This window comes from Peromyscus maniculatus, chromosome 14 (assembly GCF_049852395.1).
Source record: "Peromyscus maniculatus bairdii isolate BWxNUB_F1_BW_parent chromosome 14, HU_Pman_BW_mat_3.1, whole genome shotgun sequence".
Classification (NCBI taxonomy): Eukaryota; Metazoa; Chordata; class Mammalia; order Rodentia; family Cricetidae; genus Peromyscus; species Peromyscus maniculatus.
This window is the reverse complement of record NC_134865.1, coordinates 35,602,431-35,625,015: the sequence shown is the minus strand read 5'-3', so window position 1 is coordinate 35,625,015 and position 22,585 is coordinate 35,602,431. Positions and strand designations below refer to the sequence as shown.

The following is a 22,585-nucleotide window of genomic DNA, read 5'->3' as shown; positions in this document are numbered from 1 at the left end:
TTGAAATAACCTACTTTGTCTCATCCTATACACACAGCCATTGTGTGCCAGTAAATAAATGGTAAGCTCTGGCTTTCACAGAAAAGTGTGTGTGTGTGTGTGTGTGTGTGTGTGTGTGTGTGTGTGTGTGTGTAAAAATATATATGTATATATTTTAATATAAATTGTGCTGATATAAAAGACATATAGCTCACAATTTGTAAATTATAAAATTCTCTCATTCATCAGTAATAGGAACACTTCTTTCTTGAGTTTAATAACACCTCACAAATACTAGAAGAATGTTTCCACCATGGTTTACTATGCACAGGATACTCTCTACCTGACATGGTCTAATTGTAGCCTACCTTCTTAATATGTCCTCTATTACTTTTTCATCTAGAAAACAAGAAAACAGAATCTATGGTTTAGAGCATGTATTTGTCAAGTGTTTGTAGATGTCTCTACTGTGGCTACCTTCAAGATTCCGAGGTGCAGTCAGTGAACAGAGACTAGAGAAGTACAGCCAGCCCTCCAGTCAACAGACACGATGACAGAAGATACAGCAAACCAGGAAAGCTGAGCTTTTAATATTCATTTTGACCTAATTGGTTTAATCATAAGGAAACATCACATGTAGCCATCCTGCTTCACTGTGCCTGCTCTTGCTGCTGGAACCCATATGGACCTGCAATTCTAAAACCAGGGAAGCATTTCTATTTATTTGATTTTACTACTTAGAAATATTCTCAGCCCTATCCTCTTCCTTTTCTACTAATCCTTTTTGACTAATCATAATCTAACTTCACGCATTCTCCTACTATTCTCCTTAAATATCTGTTATGTTTAGTCCCCTGCCCTGTTTACTGTGCCAACCCAGCTGGGGCAATGCCACCAAGGCCTCAGTGAGTGACCACTCTCCAGGAACTCCCCAGCCTCTCTCACTCAGTGGGACACACTGGCAGGCTGAGCCCCAATGCAGAATGCTAGCTGCCTTCTGTGTTAGTTCCCCATCTTACTTTCTTACTAATTAAGTAATTAGTTGGGTCATCATTTCGGTCTCTCTTTCCCACTAGGCTGTTTCACAGACATATGGAACATTCTGACTCTTTTTCTCATATTCTCAGAACCCAAATATTATCTGACAGAGTAGATGTTCTGGGAATAGATGAAGTCACTAATCAATAATTAGCAAGTATTTCAAACACAGCAAGCAAAGTACACAAGTAAATGTCCACCAAAAAGTGTTTTTCTCCCAAAGTCTAATAATAATGAAAGACATCAGGATCCAAACCTTACCCACGTGAGAGAATCTCAGGCTTCGTTCCCTGTACCACTCATAATCAGCCACCCATTACTACCTACGTACCTCCTTACTTACTGAGTGTCCTTCACGTCCATTCTGTCGCTGCTGTCACTGTGACGACCACCTCAGTTTGGGGTCACATTTGGCCAGACCATGCAATCGCCTCCAGAGCCCCTTAGTTCCTGTCTCTCCCCACTCCGAATTAACTGTACATTCTTACCAAAACAAACATAACAAAGACTGTGGAAACCTCTGTTTAATAATCTATTAAGGCTACTCTATTGACTATATAAACTCGGAGGTCTTCACTCCAGAATTTGTAAAACCTCTGCAGTCAGAACTCATCTCATTTGTCAGCCTTAAATGCTCTTCACTTTCCCATGCAAGGTCCACACTGGCCATGGTTACCCGGCCTCTGTCTGAGCTTTGGGCCTCACACCATCACTCCACCTTGACTAGCTTATCTTCCTCTTTTGAAATGGCTGTCACATTACATCCTAGATCCTTGTGCTGTCAAGGGTATTTCTGAACCTGCAGCAAGTCCTCCTCTGCACTTTCTTAACACTTTGTTCATTCCATCACTGTTCTTAGGCCCTGCAAGGGTTACTCCTTTGAAGCCATGTCTTCCCACAGGATTATAAGCATCTGCCAAGCAGAGACAATGCATGAGAAGAGGCTAAAGCTCCTTTCACTGCTAGGAAATGACAAAGCATTTGTCCTGCAGAGAAAGCGAGTATCTATGCGGCTGCTCTCCCTTTAATGCCACTCACCTTGAAAGTTAGCCACTTACTTTAATGATGACGACATAACTCCAAATACTTTTTTGAAATAAACTTTCTGAATTATCTAGTTGAATGTTTTCATACAGTATCTCAAGTAATAAAAAAAAAAATCTTTCTGACGAGGTCTAAGGCCTGAGGCCTAAGCAGAAAAGATACAAAGGGCAATGCAATGTAAAAAATGAAATATGTATAAGATCACATAATGGCTGACATGAAGATGTCCTCTAAACTACCTCATACGAATGTCTAAAGGGAGACTCTAAAGTCTACAAAAGTATTTTCTCAAAGGAAGTGCTGGGATCTGAAGCACGGCACCAGACCTTCAGCATTGAAGTGGCAATGATGTTTTGTTTTTTGATGCTATGGATGAAACCAGGCCTCACACAGCTAAACAAGTGTTCTGTCAACTAGCGACACCCTCAGCCCAATGCTACTACTTTTTAAAGACATTCACAACACTTCAAAGGGATTCATTCGGTGGTAGACCATTTTAATGCTGACATATAATTATTAGTAAATTTCTTGGTCCACTAGAAGTCAGAATTCTTGAAAAGTAGTGAACAGGTATTGTCTTAAAGGAGAAAGAAATTAGGAAATGAATAAATCTACTGCACAATATTAAACAAAGTAAATGTTTGTTTACTCACAGCCTTCTCAGAGTGGCCAACATCTCATTGTAACTCTCTATAAAGTCCATCTAGAGTACAAGGGTTTCTCAAATTCTTTTAACATTGTAATCCTTTACTCTTGTGATGTTGTGGAACTAATACATAAGTCTTGGGGAAGCTCATTTTACTTGGGGCTGGAAGCTTCTTCAGGAACCATGACTTACAATCCCAAACTACACCAGTAGAAAAACCAAAGAAGAGATTTTGATCTATTCTGATTACTTTCCTAACCTCTATGGTTTGGACATAGTTGTCTCTCAGAGGCTCATGAACTTGGTCTCCAGTGTAATGGAATTGAGACATGGTAAGTCTTTAAGACAAGGAGCTAGCAGAAGGCAGTTGAGTGATAAAGGCAATGTCCTTGTGCAGGGATTAATGAAGGAATGCACTTGTTCTTACACATGAGAGGTGATTGTTTGATAAGGAATGTCAAGTGACCCTGTCTAGACGTACCATCCAGAAGGTGGGATTCAGTCTGGAGGCTCACACCAGAATCTAACACATGTTATTTGGACTTTCCAACCACAAGAACAGTGAACCAAATACACTATAAATCACAGTCTGAAGAATTTGGTTACAGCATTCCAAATGGAGTGAGACAATGATTTACTGGAGTTATTCTTATATTATGTCCTTAAAACAAACTTACACTATAAACAGAACTAGAGTCCTCAAATTCAGTAAAGAGGCTAAGAAGGTTTCTGTGACCAGTCACAGACCACAGGGCTAGTTGACAATGGACAGGTCCGCAACCTCTCCTGGTCATCCCATGAGTCCAAACACTTCACCTGAATAGATTGGCCTGACACCTGTGTTTTCACCAGGGCTCTCCTCAGGCTCTCCTGGAATGCACTGTTTCTTCATAGGTCTCCCATTTCTACACGGCTAATTTCTACCTATTACTTCAAGGTTCATTTCATCTACTTTCCCTGGGCTGTCTTCACTGCTGACTGGCTAAAAATAACCATCCCTGTGGTACCTTTATTGCTTGCACAGAACTTAGAAATTCACTCTTACACACATTACCCAGAGACCAGATTCATGTTACCCAAAGCAGGAGCAGGCTTTGTACAGGTCAACATCCAGGGCAGAATAATTTGACTGTCCCATTTCTACATAGCATTCTCACCGTAAATTTGGGTAGGTATCTTAATAAGTTTGAAAGAATTCTTTAAGTCCTCAAAGTATTTTCAAGCATGTATCTAAGATGACATTCACATTTGAAAGAAAGGAAGACGTTATATGTACAAGGGAATCTGAACTTCACAAAGCTAAGTGCCCTCTACAAAAGATTGCCTTAGCCTGCTTGCTGCCTGGAACAGCACTTCACACAGTAGGTGCTTATCTGGGGCGGGGGGGGGGGGGGGGGGGGGGGGGGGGGGGAGTTCCTGAGAAAAGTTAACTTCAATTCTGGTCTTTTTCACACTTTAGCTCTCTTCCTACAAGGATCACTACCTGTATTTACAGTGGATTCTGTTGACGCCACCCACACCCCACGCCCACTACTGCTTGAATATATGCCCACAGGCTTCCAACTGCCAATGTATTCATTTCTTTGCCCAAAGGCTTTCTCTGGACTGCATTGCAGAATAAAAGCTCAGGGGATTTACATCCTCTAGAAGCAGTCCTCAACTAAAGAGTTTTACAGAACCAGTTTTACAGGAAAAAAAAAAAAAGACTCTAGGTCACTTGTTTCTGAGGGAGACAGCTCCCAAGTGTGGCTTCCCTAGCATCCCCAGAATTCCATTTCTCTTGTTCAGAGCCAGAGCTGATTTCATACACCATCTCCCTGACTCCTATTCTGAACCTCATGTTTACTTTGCCTTTTGCCTCTAAGAGAATGACCTGTGCTCGAATCTTTGCCGCAAACTCTAGTAACAGGACCCCAAAATAAATGTCATATGATAGAAATGAATTTCTCTCCATAAAAATACCAAAGGTAAAAAAGGAGTGCTTTATAAGCAAGTATAATTTCATTTTCCAAGAGAAAACATCAGTCATTATTTACCAATATACAGGAAACAAATCAAAGGTAGAATTAATGTTAAGATAAGAATTTTGACATAACGCTTTTCTGACATAAGAAAGAAACATTGTTTGGAAAAGCAAGGCACATTCAACACGATGTTGGGGAAGGTGCTGTTTTAACACCCACTTTATGCCTTAAATTTAACCTTTCTCGGGTCCTTAGATCTCTGACCTAACACTGCAAATGTAAAAGCTGTCCTACACAGCTGTATTGGATAGCCCTGAGGATATCCACTCATTTCAAAATTGGCCAAGTACTTTCCACAGAGAATTACTGGGAGGGGAGAGGGGAATTGTACAAATTAAAGGGGAAGGATGAGGAAAAGCTATCATGGGGAATTCTCAAACTAGATGGAGATGAGGAAAAAGACAGTTACTATTCATCATGATGTCCCAGTCAGGGTTACCATTGCTGTGATGAAACAGCATGACCAAAGCAACTGGAAGAGGAAGGGGTTTGTTTGGTTTATGCTTACATATCACCGTTCATCACTGAAGGAAGTCAGGGCAGGGACTCAAGCAGGTCAGAAACCTGGAGGCAGGAGCTGATGCAGAAGCCACGGAGAAGTACTGGTCACTGGCCTGCTCTTCATGGATTGCTCAGCCAAGGTTCTTATAGAACCTTCGACCTCCAGACAAGGAGTGGCCCCACCCATAGTGGGCTGGGCCCTCCCCATCAATCACTAATTAAGAGAATGCCTTACAGCCGGATCATAAGGAGGCATTTTCTCAATTGAGGTTCCCGCCTTTCAGACGACTCTAGCTTGTCATGTCAACATAAAACCAGCCAGCACAGGTGTCAAAGGACACCCTCCTAACCAAGATGGGGATGGGAAGAAAGACTGATATGAAGTCTCCTATAACATCACCTGGTTGTCTGCATTGAACCAGCCATATTTTAATTAAAACTTTAAAACTATGTGACATGAGACATACATAGATTGAAATCAAAGGATTTGCTTTCTAGATTTTCTGGCGGCAAGCTTTGGGTGAATACATCTTGGCTAATCTCTTCATTTCTATGTCATTCCCATTTGGTTTGGTTCTATTATCTACTTTATCAGTTATAATTCATATGTTTAGAAGTTTACCATTTAATCAATATAATCCAGTGGTTATTAATAATCACAGAGTTGATGCAACTATCAGTTCTACCTAATCTCACAGCCTTTCCATTGCCCCCCCCCAAAGAAATCCCAAATCCGCCGGCAATCACAGCCTGCTTCCCTCCACATGCCCCATTCATATGCACAGAATCACACAAAGCATGGTCTTAAAAGCCTGTTTCACACAGCATAACATTCATGATTCCCATCCACCACCAGCACTCCATTCCTATTTATTATGCACAATTATATGTTAATATGTAGATATAACACTTAAAATCTGTTCAAAGGTAGTAGATATTTGGACTATTTCTACTGTTTGCTATTATAGATGGCTGGAAACATTCATACATACATTTTTGTCCAAAAACCCCTTCTCTGTCCCTCCTCCTCCTCCTCCTTCTTCTTCTTTCTCCTCCCTTGATCCCTCCCCCTGTCCCCTATACTTCGGAGTAGTGCTGGGAGGTTATATAGTAGCTAGGTCTATATTTAACTTTTTGAGTAACTGTTTTAAAACTGTTTCTCAAATGACTGTGGCAAACATTATTTTCTGATATTAGAAAAGTCTCCCTGGATGTATAAAGTATAAAGGATGATTAAAAAACTCAGTTAAGGCAAGAGGCATTAAAGTCAGAATTCTACCACAAGGCAAGGCAGAAAGGTAAGACAATATGGTTACTGAAGACAGAAACAAAAATGGGAAGGTGGAATTGGAACTGGAAGAGGAAAAGACAAGGAAACACCCTTCAGAAAGATTGATTAAAAATTATTGCTGGAGAAAATAAATATGACAGACTTCAATTACATAAAATACAATTAGGGAAAACAAAATATGCAAGATGTAAGCAGCAGGGTATAATAGATAATTGAAACAAAAAAGCTAGAATCTAAAGGCTGCAGCTGTAACCACTCTGACCATAATGCTCAAAGAAATGTAGGTATCATGTAGTCAGACTTTCTCCTAGATCACAGAAATGAGACTTGTACTTAGCATATCCTGTTAATAAATATTACCAATTGGTTTAACATTTCTTTAAATTTGTGCACAATCATCAAAACATGTCTACACATGGTCGGTTTGTCACCTCCCTTACACAAGGGAAAGAGGAAAATTAGCCAAGAATCAAAGTCTGCCCACTCTACAGGGCTGGATTAAAGAGCATCCATGAAAGAGGGGAGGGGAGAGGCTGTAGAAGAAACTGGTCTCTGGGCTACGCCAGTGTCCAGGACAGCCATGTTCAGAGGAGACACCACAGACAGAGTGAAACAGCACAGGGAAGTATTTCACGCAGAAGACTAAAAGGAGACTTTGCTACTTAACAGCTAAGAAACACAGAACACAGAAAAATGGGAGCAATACTTTGTGACTGCAAGAAAATAAAATGGAGGGATAATTTAGCTCTCCCTCTCCTCCCAAACCTTGATTTCCTCCCCAGTCAGCATCAGGATTTTGTGACTTAAATTTGTATCTAAATTTCACAGAGAAAGGCCCCTGGATTTAACTGTATTAGCTGCCTTAGCTGATAAGACACTGATTTATTTTTTAAAAAAGGAGGGGGGCTCTTAAAAGTTTACATCTCTATGGTGCATAGCCACTTGGTGGTTTTTAATTTAATTACAAAAGGCAGCTATTAACATTTTTAAATGCAAACATGATGGTAACAGGACATATCGCTTTGACTCCAAGTGACAGACAGCCACAGTAACAGTTTAGATATGACTCCAATCTATTTTGATAATTCCACGGAAGGCAAAAGTCATCATCCTGGGCCCATGCCTTTGTAAAAAGCCTATTGCCCCACCATCCACCAGTTGCTGGCCTCCACAGCATGGTCCAAGTGCATATCCCCAAGTGCATATCCACCCTCCAGCAACAGGGAAAGGGAAAGGGATGACTCTGCATGTCTTTGCCCTTCAAGAACCTGGAAGTCCCATAAATCGCATCCATTTACATCTTATGCACAGAACTCTGCCATGGGCTGAAATTCCTACCTGCAAGAGAGGCTAACAGGTATCATCTTTAGCCTACAGAAGGTACTCTTCAGCCTGCATTTGAAGGCAATGAGGAAAAAATACTAAGAGACAACCTGTGGTCTCTCACCAGTGAGGTATTTTTCCATTTGAAATTCTGTGCTTAAAATTCTATAAATTATTTACATTATTGGTTCAGTTTTATAGGAGTATATAAATCTGGCCTAACCTTTACGCTCAAATATTGGAAACAGCAACATAACAACACCACAAGTTTTGGCATCACAGTGCTGATATTTATTTCAGTCCTGAAGAAAGTTAAAGTTAATTTAATTTCTTCTCACAAAATTATTTGCCTAAAGCACTCTAAAGCAGCTCTGGTCTTCTTGCCATGCTTAACAACCAGCTTTCAAACGACTACATTAAAAACTCAAATTACAAAATTAAAAATCATTGACATATTCCCACAGCATATGGAACTATACCACCTCAAAGATTCTCTTACATTCTCACAGTCAATTGTGCCCTTAATGCCAGAAAACTCTCAAAGTGGCAAGATGTGCTCACTATGGCAAGATATGCTCCTGAATTTTGTCGCTTTATTCTCATATTAGTTCACAGTGCTATATTTTATCACTCAAACATGTGAGTGGATTAAAAATAATGTAACTCAGTGGCACAAAGTTCACTGTTGCTGAACATATGAGCATTCTAGAGGCCGCTACATGAACTGTAGAACCCCCTAAACAAGATCCATAAAAGATGATCCTATTTAAAATACAGTAATACATAAGCTGTTTTATACTCATTCGCATATACAATGTTCAAAAGTATATTATTCAAAGCTACTTGGCTCCCATCGTTTTTTTAAATCATGGTATTTTTCTACAGTACTATGCTTTGTCTTAATTATATTTTTTTCTTATTCATTGTGGGTCACGTCATGGCATGCAAGTGGCAGTCAGAAGACCAAGTATGAGAAACAGTTCTCTCCTCTTACTACATAGATCCTGGGGGATCAAACTAAGGGGATCAGATTGGAGGCAAGACCTTTACCTGCAGAGCACACTTACCAGCTCCCAGAGCAGCAGAAGAGAAAGGTAACTACCAACCCAACAACAACTCCTGTTTTCTACAGCAGTAACATGTCTGCATGGCATGCTGGTCCAATAGGGGCGCAAAACGTTACGGGAGTAAACAATCACTTTCTGATTGGCTTTAAAGCCCACTCTACAAGATGAGACCCAGGCCTGGCCCTGCCTGGGTAGCCAAGTACCTGAGACTAGATAGGCCATGGGCTTAGGGGAAAACCAAATACTACTGCTCTGCTAAATAAACACAGCAATAAAGTGACTTCTAATGACACCCACACCTCACTCAGCCATCATCAGACAAGCTTCCTCTTGCAGTAGATGGAAAGTAAAACAGAGACCCACAACTGGACAATGTGCAAAGAGGGGGAGACTTGGGAACATTTAGCCTTACATGGGATTTCTTCATCAAAGCTCTTCCCTCAGAGCTCAGGGAACTATACTGAACAAGAGACAGAAATATTATAAGAGCCAGAGGGAATGGATGATACCAAGAAAACAGAGCTTCAAAAAACTCCAACACAACAGACGGACACGCACATGAACTCACAGAGACTGTGGCAGCATGCACAGGGCCTGCACTAGTTCAAACCAGCTGGGTGTCCCAGCACTGAGGGGGGAACTGGACACGAGCCTCTATCCTTAATCCAGAAGCCATCTCCAATTGACAACTGTTGAAAGAAAAAATTAGCTTCTCCAATGAAGTCTCACTGGATATAGTAACCACACTTAAGGGTTTGCTGAATCCATGCTCAGAGATGGCCAACACAAAACTAACTCAATGGGATTTTTGTAGACATTGCTTATCTCACATTGCTTTTTTTGGGCTTTTTGGTCTTACTAATTTTTTTTTGCTCATATATTATGGTTTTTTATTTTGTGTTTTATGGGTGTGTATATGCGGTTTTCTTGGTTTTTTAATTCTGGTTTGTTTGGGTTTTTTTAATGGGGTTTTTGCCTGTTTGTTTTCTAAAGAGAAAGAGAAAGAAAGGGCATGGAGTCGGGTGAGGTGGGGAAGTAGGGAGGAATTGGGAGAGGGGAAACCATGATCAGAATATATTGTATACAAAATTTTTTTCAGTGAAAAAGATAGTTTTTTTGTTTGCTTCTTGCTAGATTGCTTATGTTTTTTGGGTTGATGTAGTGAATTGAGATAAGGTCCTTTCAGAATAGACCAGGCTGGCTCCCACCTTAGTCTCCTCAGAAGTTAGGATTGCAAGCATCCACCAACATTATCCAGTTATTAAGAATAGTTCTGAATAGCAAGAGAGACTAGATCTGCCTTCTTGTTTGAGAAAAATTTAAATTGTGTACAAAGTATATACAACAATAGTTTTTAAGACATGGGATGCCAGGAAGTAATCCTTTAAAATTAAAAATAAATGAGATAAACCCTAAGAAAAGGGAAATTGAGTATATGAGACCCCTGACTTTGCCAGTTTATAGGCCCTAATCTAAGAAAGGAAAATTCTGGCTTAGCCTTTATTGTTTGTGTGTCTAGATAAGATGCATATGTTTAGAGTGAACATGAACATGTGTGTTCATGCCTGTAGAGGTCAGAGGTTGATACTGGGTTTCCTTCTCAATAGCTCTTCACCTGGATATTGAGCAGGGTCTCTCGTGTGAACTCAGAGCTCACCTATTCAGGCAGTCCAGCTGAGCAGGTGGTTCTGCCTCCTCAGTGTTGAGGTTATCAGCTGCCGCCATGCCTGCCTGGCATCTTCATGATGCTTGCCATCTGAGCTGTGCTCCTTGTCCTGTGGAGTGAGCTTTCCCCTCTGAGCATTTCCATGGCCCCGGGATAGAAAGCAAATATCTGTGTTTTTCAGTGACTACTTCAAAATCACAAATTCGCATAGATTTCAGATCTGCCAAGCTGTAGAAATTAAAACTATAGCCATTATTCCAAAATGCCACCATATTTGACTTTGAAAATATAATAGAAGCTGGATTTATGACATTTGTTTCCATAGACATAAAGTAGTAACTTCAAAGGACTATTGTAGTTAGCCAGCAGTCAGTACAGAAGCTGAGGAAGTGGCTTTTTTCCTGAACTTTGTAAACAGCCAACACTACTGCTTTGTGTAATACTAAAGTCAAATATTTATAGTCGTGTAGATAAATGCTAAAAATTAGGTCAGACAGGTACATAAGAGATTTTAAAATATATTTATAACAAACCCCTTATTTCCCAGCCACTGCAAATGAACACAGGCCCAAATACACAGCATCAGGACTTTCTAAGGGAAGTGTTTATCAGGGAGGTTTGGAGAGAAGGTAACAAAGCAGGGGTAGATTGTCCATCTTCAGAGGCTGGTGGAAGCAATAACAGTGTCAAAGCCTGACTGTGGATACGTGAGTCCAAATTCTATAGATCGCTGCTGAGGTTTTCTCTGGTTCCATGAACTCTATTCCCAAGGACATCTGCAAGTTCTCTCAGTGAGTGGTGCTGCTGAAATGGAAAAGAAAATGCAATGGAATTTGGGGGACGAGGTGATGGTGGGTTTCAAGATGAAAAACCAGTCCACACAAAACTGACTTAGGAGAGGGAGTGATTCATCCAGAAAGCATACTGTAGAGCCTTTTGTGTGTCTCATCATGAACAGAAATGCTGACGTACCACAGAGCTGTAGGGTGACTAAGCTGAGCTGGAGAAAGGTAAGCCTCTGCAGAAATCTGTACATTCACATTTCACCATCTAAGACAAGCATTAAAATGCCAACAGGAAATCAAAACTAGTAGAAATGTCTAATAGGTTGCTGCGTGTCAGCAGGGTTTGTCTCAGTTAATCTGCGTAGTTAGCCCCTAGAATAGACTCAGAGTATATGTAGGAATTAAATGAGACAATATATCTGCATAGGCAACACCAAGGCCAACATGTGTGTGAAGGGTGATAATCGAGTCTTGTTCTCACAGATCCGCAATCTGTGTGAAAGATACTGGTAATTCAACATAGGAAACCCCTGCCCTCAACAAGCCATTCCACGGTACTGATTTCATGCATTTTGGAAACACCTGTGAAACTCAAGATGGTTGTATTATTTATGTAGTAACTGAATTCTGATATGTTTCAATTCTTTTAAGGCTCCTCATTCCCCCCACACACAACAGAAAAAGGTCAAAGGGCAAGATGGACAAAGAAATCAATAGCAGATAAGAACTATCTAAAGATAGCATTTTTTTAAAATAACCAATTTTAAATATGTTCAGTATACCAGCAAACACAGTCCATAATCTCAAATACGGGCTAGCATGGCAAACAACAATGATGGTGGTAAGGATGATGGCAGAGGTGGTGGTGTTAGTGAAAGGAACACAGATGGTCCAAGTTTAAATGGCTTACTAGGAAAGAAGAAGATGAAAATGTAGAAACTAGCAGGTGTAAGAAAGCCCAGCTCACTAGAGAGAGATAAGAAGGGAGGGCGGGAGTGAGGAAGGGAGACACACACACACACACACACACACACACACACAGAGGGGGGGGGCAATAAAACCTAGTTTGGGTAAAGTGGTGAGTAAGGCCAGGCCTCCAGATTAAATAGGACATGATGAAGAAACAAATCAGATGGACAGATTGAGGGGTGACATGCAACATGGCTGGCCACTCGGGAAAAGAATGACAGCAACATGATGAAACAAGTTGCAGTCTTTGAAGTGCTACAGTATAGTACTTCTCACTTCTTCCATCTGCTAACAACAAAATCAAATAACGACCGCCTACCAGTCCAAAAATAAGTCACAGTTATCGAATAAAAGAGCAAATGATTATGAGACAAGGCATTATCATTGGGCATGCACTCTCCACCAACCAATGAGACCAGTGATTAAAACCAAGTGAAGTAAACTCAAGTCTCTGCCCCCCACTGGAGAGGGCACACTGCTGCTGCTCAGACACACATAGCGATGGTATTGGGAAGCACGCGCATAGACCTTCACAGGCAGAATGTTGGGAAACACGCATATAGACCTTCACAGGCAGAATGTTGGGAAGCACGTGCATAGACCTTCACAGGCAGAATGTTGGGAAACACGTGTATAGACCTTCACAGGCAGAATGTTGGGAAACACTTGTATAGACCTTCACAGGCAGAATGTTGGGAAGCACGCGTATAGACCTTCATAGGCAGAAGGCCCACAGCAGAGAGCGGATGCCCAGAACGGCAACAGGAGCAGTGCAGGAGGGAAGAGGTCTACAGAGCATGGACAAAGCCAGTTAGAACCTTTACTAAGCACTTCTCGAGTGTGAGTCAGTGTATTAACCATTAAGACAAAATAAGCCCTGCTCTTGTGGACTCACAGTGCAATAAGAAATAATAACATCTGAACAGCTGGTAGGTCAAACAACATTTTTTAGGCATCAGCTGTAACTAGTATACTCCATTCTGTGAAAGGCAATAAAAACTGGGCTCGCTCTCTGACCTCAAAGAGTTTCAGTCTAGTTGATGCCCCCAAAGGAAGGGCATGATGCAAAATGTGTTAATTTTGGTAAATTAAGCACAAATCCATGAGTCAGATGTGGAATTCTTTCTTCATTTTGGGTTTTTATTGAGATGTGACCTAGAGAGATGACTATAAATCTGTCTTCACTAACTTCTGAATGAGCACTTAAAAGAAGACAGTGCCACAGAGCAGGCATCCCACTGTTTCTGTCAGTGTTTGCAGTCACGCAAGACAAAGGCAGATCAAGTCTGGCCAGCCTGGGTGGCTCACACCTGCAATCGAAGCACAGAGGAGGATGGCTACAAGTTCAAGGCCATCTTGGACTACTTGGGTGAGTGGCAGGCCAGCCAGGGTGAGGCACTGTATCAAACCACACCACAGATGCCTGATCAGAGGAAAGGCGGGGTGAATTCAACACTGAAAAGCACTCTTGAAGGTCAGCATCCTGCACCCTGTGCTCAGCCATCACATCTCCACGTAGTCTCCACCCCAGCTACTCTTCATTCTGGCCATCTCTGAATGCACTTTGCTCATTGAGACAGAATCCAATATCTCCACAGTGTTAATCACATTTTTCAAAAGAACAACAGGAAAACTTACAGCATCTTCAGTGGATTTTGCATTTAAAACTAACATTTTTACTGGTGGAATTTCAGTCTCAGGCACATATGGAATCTGATTACCCTGAACCCGCAAACAGGGCCTGGAAGTTAATATCAGGTACTTATTTAAAAACTACTGTTGAAGGGATACTTTCTGCACTTTACACTGACGTGAAATACAGACCGGATTAAACAGAAACAGGATCTGAGGCTCCCCCTGCACCCCACACCCAACGCTGGCAAACTGGTTTCAATGGTCTGCATCTCTTGTCACACAGCTCCGTGCGCTCGCGCTCTCTCTCTCTCTCTCTCTCTCTCTCTCTCTCTCTCTCTCTCTCTCTCTCTCTCTCTCTTTCATCTTACCAGTTACCAGTTCTGTCGTGCACATTTAATATTTGTTCACTGAAACTGAGTTTGGGTTTTAATAATTCCTAAAATCTACAAACAAAAGCATTACATTTTATGTCACCACACACTTAACTGAAATGCTTAATAAAAATAATAATTAGTAGGCTGGACAAAATCAGCGCATTATTCCTGTGGCATTTTGTTTGAATAGCAAGTATAACCTCTGCCCTTCCCATCAAGGTATGGTCAGGGAGGGGTCATAGTTCTGGAGAGAGCCATGAGAAAGTACAGAGGCCACAAACACATGTGCAAATTGCCCAATACATTAAATATATGGCTACATTTCGAAAGTATGAGAATGCTGTGTTCCAGACCCTAAATAAATAAATAAATAAATAAATAAATGTAAAGAATTTCTTCATGCAGTAGCTTCTACCATGGGTTTTAAAAATTAATACTACAATTCAATTTCTAATCCTTCGAGAACCCCAGATGTCATTGTAAAATCGTATTAGGAATCTGGAGAAGAGTGAGGTGAGGAGAACCTGCTGTGACCAGAGGATTTGTCACAATAAAGATAGGTCACACATTGAGCCCATCAGCAAAGCAAAGCAGAGGGAGCTCAGCTTCCTAAGAGGGACACTCCTTCAGGGTGCAGTGCCCCAGCAAGGCCACAGAGGAGCAAAGGTCGGAATGGCTACAAAACAAGGACTTGACGTCTCTGCTCAGAACATGCACTGAGAAGGGAAACAGAGAACAAGCCATTCAGTCCTCTAATTGCAGGGGGGAAACTCAGCTCCTGACTGAGTGCTGCTTGCATGACATAATCCCAGGAAAGTGAGTGGTAGGACTGGCCTCGGAAATGCCCGCTCCAGAAACAAAACAGCTGGGTATTTTACATGTTGATTAATTCCCTCAGCCTGGCTGTTCCCAACTTTCTAAAATTCAAGCTGCGTGCTAACAGCAACAGTTTACCATGCAAAGGTACTCAGGCTAAGCTGGGTCTAGTCAGGGAACAAAACAGAGGCAAGCAGAGAGCGGAGGCTGTTAGAGTCCTATCTCTAAATAAAAAGCTACAACTCACAGAGAGAAACAAGTTTGTTTCAAGGGTTTCTGAATCCTACTTGGGATTAGGATATTGCTGTCTTCTCCAGTTTAGCTGAGAGTGATCCTCTTCGTAAACTGTAGTGTTCAACAAGCAAGGGTAGACACTTGGACCCAAGGGAAGCAATCACAGTGTCCCGCCTATCTGTCCTCCATGGAATGCTCCTGACCTAACACAGTCCAACCCGAGAATTTTCGTGGAATATTCAGTTTTAAATGTTTGTAGTTTGACTAAAATATTCAGGGAACTCTTAACAACTTCTCAAGTGTATTGGGGTACATAGCATCACTCTGTAAAATTAACAGAAATTAGATCAGATTTCTGGGGTCCCACACCAAGCTTGTATTTCACAGGGAAGCAGGAAGGGGATCTGGGCCAATGATTCTGATCAATGGAACAAGAGCCATTTAAAGGAGAGATTTAAGTACATAAAATAGAAGAAAGGGGCAGAATATCTATGAATAGAATTCGGAGGCACCACAGAGTAGAAAGGAGGGCCTAGTAATAGAAGAACAAAGAAAGAATGCCTCAATAGACTTTTCAAGTAGATCAAAACAGCGGCATCTGAAAAAGCTAAAGAAAGAACCCTATGGCCAAAGAGGTGGTGAGAATTCATAATGTCCCCTGATTTAACTTAATAGTAGAAATCTACATATGGAGAGAAAATGGACTCAGAGCTTTTGATTTTCACCAAAATGGAAAGTTCAAATAAAAATGAACAGCCTCCACCTCTGCTCACTTTTAGATCTAAGAGAGACCTATAATCCGTGCTTCCTGCTGGGAAAATAAAAGGAAGCATGATGCAGCGTCCGCTCTCACTCGAACCTTTGGCCAGCTAGCGTCTTCCAGTGTGCAGTTCTCTCAAGGTGAACGACGGACCCCAAGAGCAGTTCCAGTGGAGATACTTCAATGTGTGCATGAACAGCTTCCCCCGGAGACTGCACTGACTGCTGTGAGTACAGAATGTGAGCAGAGACTGTGGGCTCTGAAATCAGACCTGCATTCAATTTCTGATGCCTCCCATAGTCGAATGACCCTGGGCAAGGTAGTTAACCTTTCAAAGTCTCCCTTTCCCTGGGGATGGGGAAGGAAGTGGCAGAGGGGAAATGTGGACCAGGCTGCCAGAGTGGAGGTCTGGACTTGATCAAATTGTCTCAGAAAAGCGTTTAGAGAATAGGATGTGTTCTACAGGCCAAAGCTCCTATATAGCATCCTATTATCTTAGGGCCACAGATAGCACTGTGATTCTGAGTGGCCTTGAGTCTGTTTTCAGCAGACAGACTTTGGAAGGCCATGCTGTGGGGCTCCAAAATCATAGTGCTGGATCCTTGAAAGTAATGGTGGACCCAATCTCTTAAAAGCCTTCTGCATTTGAAACAACATTTAAGATGAATTAAATCAGTACTTAGGCTAATGCATGCTAGCAATGTAAGAAAATGTGCATTATGTTCTCACCATGATCATTCCACTGTGGAGCTTCACAACCAACACTATCCTAAACCCCCAAAGAGCTCTCTCCAAGGGACTTGCACAACTCCAGTCAGATAGCCTCAAGCTGGTCAAAAATTTAAACATTCTGTTAAACAATTGTTCATTCTTTAATTTTTTTTCTTTCTCTTTCCCTCAGCAGTAAAAATATGACATTCTTTTTGGCCATAATAACTGAAACACACACACATATATACATATACATATATGTATATATACACATACAGAGAATCCTCTCTTATGTGGCAAAGCATAACTCCCCTTACAAAAGCTGGGCAGCAGCACAAGTATCTCACAGGATCAGTTCTGAAATGGTATTTTGAGCTTTGCTCCTGAGGGAGTGGCTACTCAGCCAGGTCTACTCACTGTACTAGAGATTTATAAGCCAGACAATGTGGTAGACACATCCTAAGGTGACCTCCAGTGAGTCATGCCTTTGTTCAATGGTCTCCTTTAAATATAAGCAGAACCAACAGAATGTAGCAAAGGTGATGATGTCACTCTGCTGACTGCATTATATATTGGTTATACATGTAATTATATATAATATATATATATATATATATATATATATATATATATATATACTCTGTGTGTGTGTGTGTGTGTGTGTGTGTGTGTGTGTGTGTGTGTGTGTGTACAGGCTGGAGAGATGACTCTGGTTAAAACCAGAGGCTGTTCTTTCAGAGGAGCCAGGTTCAATTCCCAGAGCCCATATGGTAGCTCACAACTGTCTGTAACTCCAGTTCCAGGGGACCCAAAACCCTCACACAGACATGCATGCAGGCAAATCATCAATGCATACACAGTAAAAATAATTATTTGTAAAGATTAATATATACATGGAAAAGGCAAAGTAGCATACCATACCATATCATATCCTCTGTTCTACCCAAGTAGAGAAATGGAGACTCAGGAAGTAAGCTGCCATGTTGGGGATCCTTAGCAAAGGACTACACTACCAGGAGCTTCCAAGAGCTGAGAGAGGCTAATGCTGACAGCCAGAAAAAAATGGAAGCCTCAGTCCTACAGCTACAGGAAGACAATAATGCTAACAGTACAAGGGAAGTTGGAGGCTGATCATTCCCCCATCAAGCATCTGATGAAAATGCAGCCCTGACACAGAATTAGAGGGCCTCGTTGAGCTGTGTGGAATGTGGGTTGTTTTAAGCTGATAAATTCATTGCAATGAGTTACGCAGCAATAGCAAATGAAAACAATCAATATTCTCTAATAAATTTATTTAGTACTTAAATTAATTGACATTAGTGTTCATGACTAGCTACTAAATACTTTGAGTACTACATAATCTATCCAAACCTTACCTTTCTTGAAAATTCCACTTATCACTACTTCTCAGGAGCTGGTCCACACTCACCTCCTTCCTGCAACATCTTTTGTACAAATAAGAAGAAAGGACCATTTCTGGCAGCATCAGCATCTGCCTACTGCATCATACAACAGGTAAGAAATTTCCTCTCTTTGAAGCTATAAACCAAATTCATTACAGTCAACAGAAAATCATCAAATTTCTCCCTGTACTTTATATTGAAAATCATTTAGGTGAGCTTCTGTGAAGCACTCAATTAGAAGAAAGGCTAGTAAAAATATATTAACTTAACAGAAAGTGTCTGGGACTGTCTTCTTAGTTGAAAAAAAAAAACAAACCTAGAATTGTTTTCAACAAATATGTGTGAGCTTACATAAGACTTCATTTTCTACGAAACTGCAATGCTTTCCTCTGCGTCCTGGCTAATACATTTCATTTCTGAATCTAGCAGCACAATAGCACACATCTATCTATCACCCTGGCTGCTACAAGTCATGTGGGCAATTATCTTGAAAATCCTGTTGAGATTTGATAGAGGGAACACAGTAGAATGAAGAAAAAGATGGCCAAGTCACTGTGTGTTTTCTTTTAGTAACGTCTATTTATTAAGATGCAAAGTCAACACAGAATAAAAATGATGAGATTTTTCACAATCTTCAGACTGTAAGTTCTGTCAAAGCTTCAGACCTATGCGGGGAGCACACACCCTTGGTACATATCACATGATCCCTGACCAACATCTGGCTCTGGAGTGGGTGTTCCATTACTGACTTCTAGAATACTCTTCCTTCACAAAAGTCACATCAAGAGGTCTCTTGATGATGATTCTCAGGTTGACAAGTGAGCTGATAAACCCCAGGGAACGTTGATCAGAGAATTAAGAGTCTGAGGTTGATAAAGCAAGGCCAAAGGAAGTCAGAGCAAGACGTGGGCTATGGAGTGCCTGAGAGAATGTGTGCATATCTATGTTCAAACAGTGGTAGTCTCTGAGTTTTCCAACAGCAGGAATCCATCCATAGTGACTATACCAAGGGCCCCAAAAATCTATTCTACATGCAGCACTGAGGCTTGAGAGTCTAGGAACATACAAACCTCTGATATTGTCACAGCAGCTTGCTCTTGTGATTAACAAAATGATAAACACATATTGTCCTTGGTGTCACAAACTCACTAGTGTGTTAGCTTGGGTCTATCCATTTTCCTGCCATCCTCTTTCTAAAACCTAACTCTCATTTTTTTTTTTAGGAAATATCAAGAAATCTAAGAGTTACAACAACAACCTGGAAACAGTTATATGTATCTGTGAGTGTGTGTAATAAAATTAAGTATGCTATACTCACTGGAAGAAGGGCTTTAAGCAGTAAAGTCCCCACCAACTTAAGCGTAAATATAAAAAAGCCACATTTGGATGTAATCACAAAAAAAAAGTCCATAGCTTCACTATTCACTAATGAGAAGGTACAGATGCTGCATACAGAAGGATTTTATCATGTCCATATGTTTCTCAAATGACTCTCCTTGTTAGCTACTTCTCCATATCTCTATTTAAGAATAACATACACATTCCCCTCTGAGAGGGTGTAAAGTATAACATGTTGTTATGTTTAAACAATTCAAGAAAATCATCTTAATAAAAAATGAAGCCTGTATAAATTTAATAACCTTAGATGAATATATTAAGGTTATGAATTATGAATATCATTAAAGGAGTTCACTTTTTATCTTGTAGTTAGCCTTAAGATTTAAAATTCCTTAAATCCTCAGGGAGAAGCTAATCTATAGTGCTCACATGAGTGTACGTGTGTGTGTGTGTGTGTGTGTGTGTGTGTGTGTGTGTGTGTGCAGTAATTATGAAGAAAGTCTATAATAAAATAGTTTAGTCACAAACAGTAATAATCATAAAAATCACCTAAGTTTCAGAAGCATTATCATCAGTTTTACAGACAATGCTGTATATATGACAGTCTTGGGCCAATGTTAGTCTGAGTTTCCAATAAAGGCAGCTCAATGGGCTGAATTTCAGAGGGAGAGGAACAGGAAGATTGAAGCAAAAAGAAATCTGCTTCCTGTCTATACACTAGTACCTCATTGCAAACTCTTACCTTCCTCCTGCATGCCTAAACTGTCCACTCTATCGTGAGACCATCAACCCGGGAGCAAAGTGGGAATCACAACCCTCTCCCCATAGCTGGTAGCCCACCAAAGGTCAGGGCTCAGGATGCCAAGGCACATGTGCCTGTTTGCTAACTGGAACGTATCTAAGGACCTTAGCTTTGCCCCATGTGTGACAATGTTGACAGTACATGCTTCTCATCCTGATGTTTGCTCCATGCAGACAACATAGATGAGGGAAACGGATCGCTGTACCAGTAACTTACCTGTTCTTTCTGAAATACAATGTTGTTCGTAAGCATTTAAACACGAATAGTTTCCAGAACGCACATCAATGACTTGATGTCTGCGTGATTAAATTGATTCAAACTGGAACAGTGGTTTAAAAGGATAAGACAGACTATTTATCCTTGGTAAAAGGCAAATATATAAAACAACAAATTTTCAGTTTATATAATAAACATCCAAAGTACCAAAGAGCAGTTCAAAGGTATCCCTTTCCAAACATGATTTTTAAATTGCCCTCATTTATTAACTACAACTACTTCTGTGCTGTTACTAATTACAGGATTAAAAAGATTTCTGGGGCATCAGAAAATAACATCTAGACCTTTTCAAATGTCAAAAGACCTCAGGTTGTTTTTTCTGTAACATGGGTTCATGCGATCTTACTCCGTTTTCCTGGACTTCAATCATTCCTACAAGGTTTGGATTATGCTCGGAGGACTGGGAGTTCCTAATCACTACTCTATAAGCTGTCTTGGCCCACCAAAAATACTCAGTTGCATAAGCGGTATACCATTGGGGGAGGTGCTTAACTCTTCACTTCTTTTCTGGCATGAGCTAAACTTTTTAAGCCCTCTGTATCTCACTTCCATAATATGCCGAGTCGTGAGGTATGTGCATGTATCAATACCGCACTTCTCACGGGTTTCAAAATGCTACAGTTAATCTGAAAGTTCTCTTAGGGGAAACACACACACCTTCCTGACAGGGAAAACAAGCGTGACAGATTTTCCTGAAATGAGAGCATAGGAAACTCACTCACAGAGACTTCTTCAAGACCACATCCCATGAACTGCAAAGCCTCCGGTGCCTTGGATCTGCAGGGCAGCTCGGTCCCACTCTGTCTCACACAGAAACACAGGCCTCTGGCACCAGCGCCTCTCACTGCCGACAAGTGGGTGATGTTCTCAGAGCCAGCTACCAGCTAAGCAATCAGGGATCAGGGAACGCCCCCCTGTCCTCTCCGCATCCCATCCCCAATGCGACACCCCCAATTTACCTTAACAAGATTATGATCCATCACTCCCCTCCCCTGGGCGCTGCACTGCCTCTTCTCCCATCCTCCAGCCCGAACTTTTCTGCAGACCCAGTATTCTGATGTGCTGACTTGGAACTGAAGTGCCCCTCCAGACATCAAAGGTACCCCACTAAGTATTTCTCCCCTCAAGCAACACGTTGGCAGTACAAACTTTTCATCATGGCTTGGATCCGACAGGAATCGGGTGTGTGTTTTTTCGAGGGGGTCGAGGTAAAACCTGGGCAGCGACCCTCACCTCGGCTTGCCTAGCCGAATGTCAGGGTCTTCACCAAAAACACCACCCAGCACCCAACTTCTGACAATGGTACCCACCAAGCTCCGGGCTGCAAGATGCAAAGCAAGTGGCGTGGAAGTCCCGGCAGAGACGCTGCCAGCACAGGGAGCCCGACAGGGAAAGCCGCGGCGCACCCGGAGCACGCGTGGCCCCCAATTCCCAGGGCTTTCCCGGGCAGCACCAGACCCGGCTGCGGTGCCACTCACCTCCGCCCGCTCCCGCCGAGGCTGTGCGCCCTCCTCCGCCCCGCGTCGGCGACCCCCTAACTTCGCCCCCTTCTCCAAACAGCCATCTTCCGCAGCGCAGGAGGGAATGGCGAGGCAGGAGGCCGAGCGGGGAGGGAAAGTTGCCGGCGGGGCGCGGCGGGGCGCAGGCGGCGGGGGCGCGCGAGGCTGGGGCGCTGCGCGCCGTGCGGGAGGCGGGCGGCGGCGAGCTGCGCCGAGCGGGCGGCGCGCGGAGGACGGGCTAAAAATAGCGCGTGCTGGGGAGGGGCGCGAGGGGGACCGGGGTGGGAGGGAGACCGCGGGGCCCGGCCCGAGCCCCGGCGAGGCTGGGCGGGGCGGGCCGGGGAGGCGGCGGGGCCGCGGAGCCCGGCTGCAGGGACACCTGGGGGCGCGGCGCGGCGGGCGCG

General features: G+C 42.2%; 1 protein-coding gene across 5 annotated transcripts in view; it reads right to left on the bottom strand.

Annotated features, from left to right (window-relative positions):
- The window catches only part of Hdac9 (histone deacetylase 9), an 844,224-nt gene extending 821,916 nt beyond the window's left edge, over nt 1-22,308 (bottom strand). For 4 of the 5 annotated variants that reach the window (XM_016002464.3, XM_042260719.2, XM_042260718.2 and 1 more), the window contains exon 1: nt 21,993-22,154. The gene's annotated coding sequence lies outside the window, so the exon portion shown is untranslated. The other variant, XM_042260715.2, reaches the window with a different exon arrangement.
- Between the last annotated feature and the right edge of the window lie 277 nt (nt 22,309-22,585).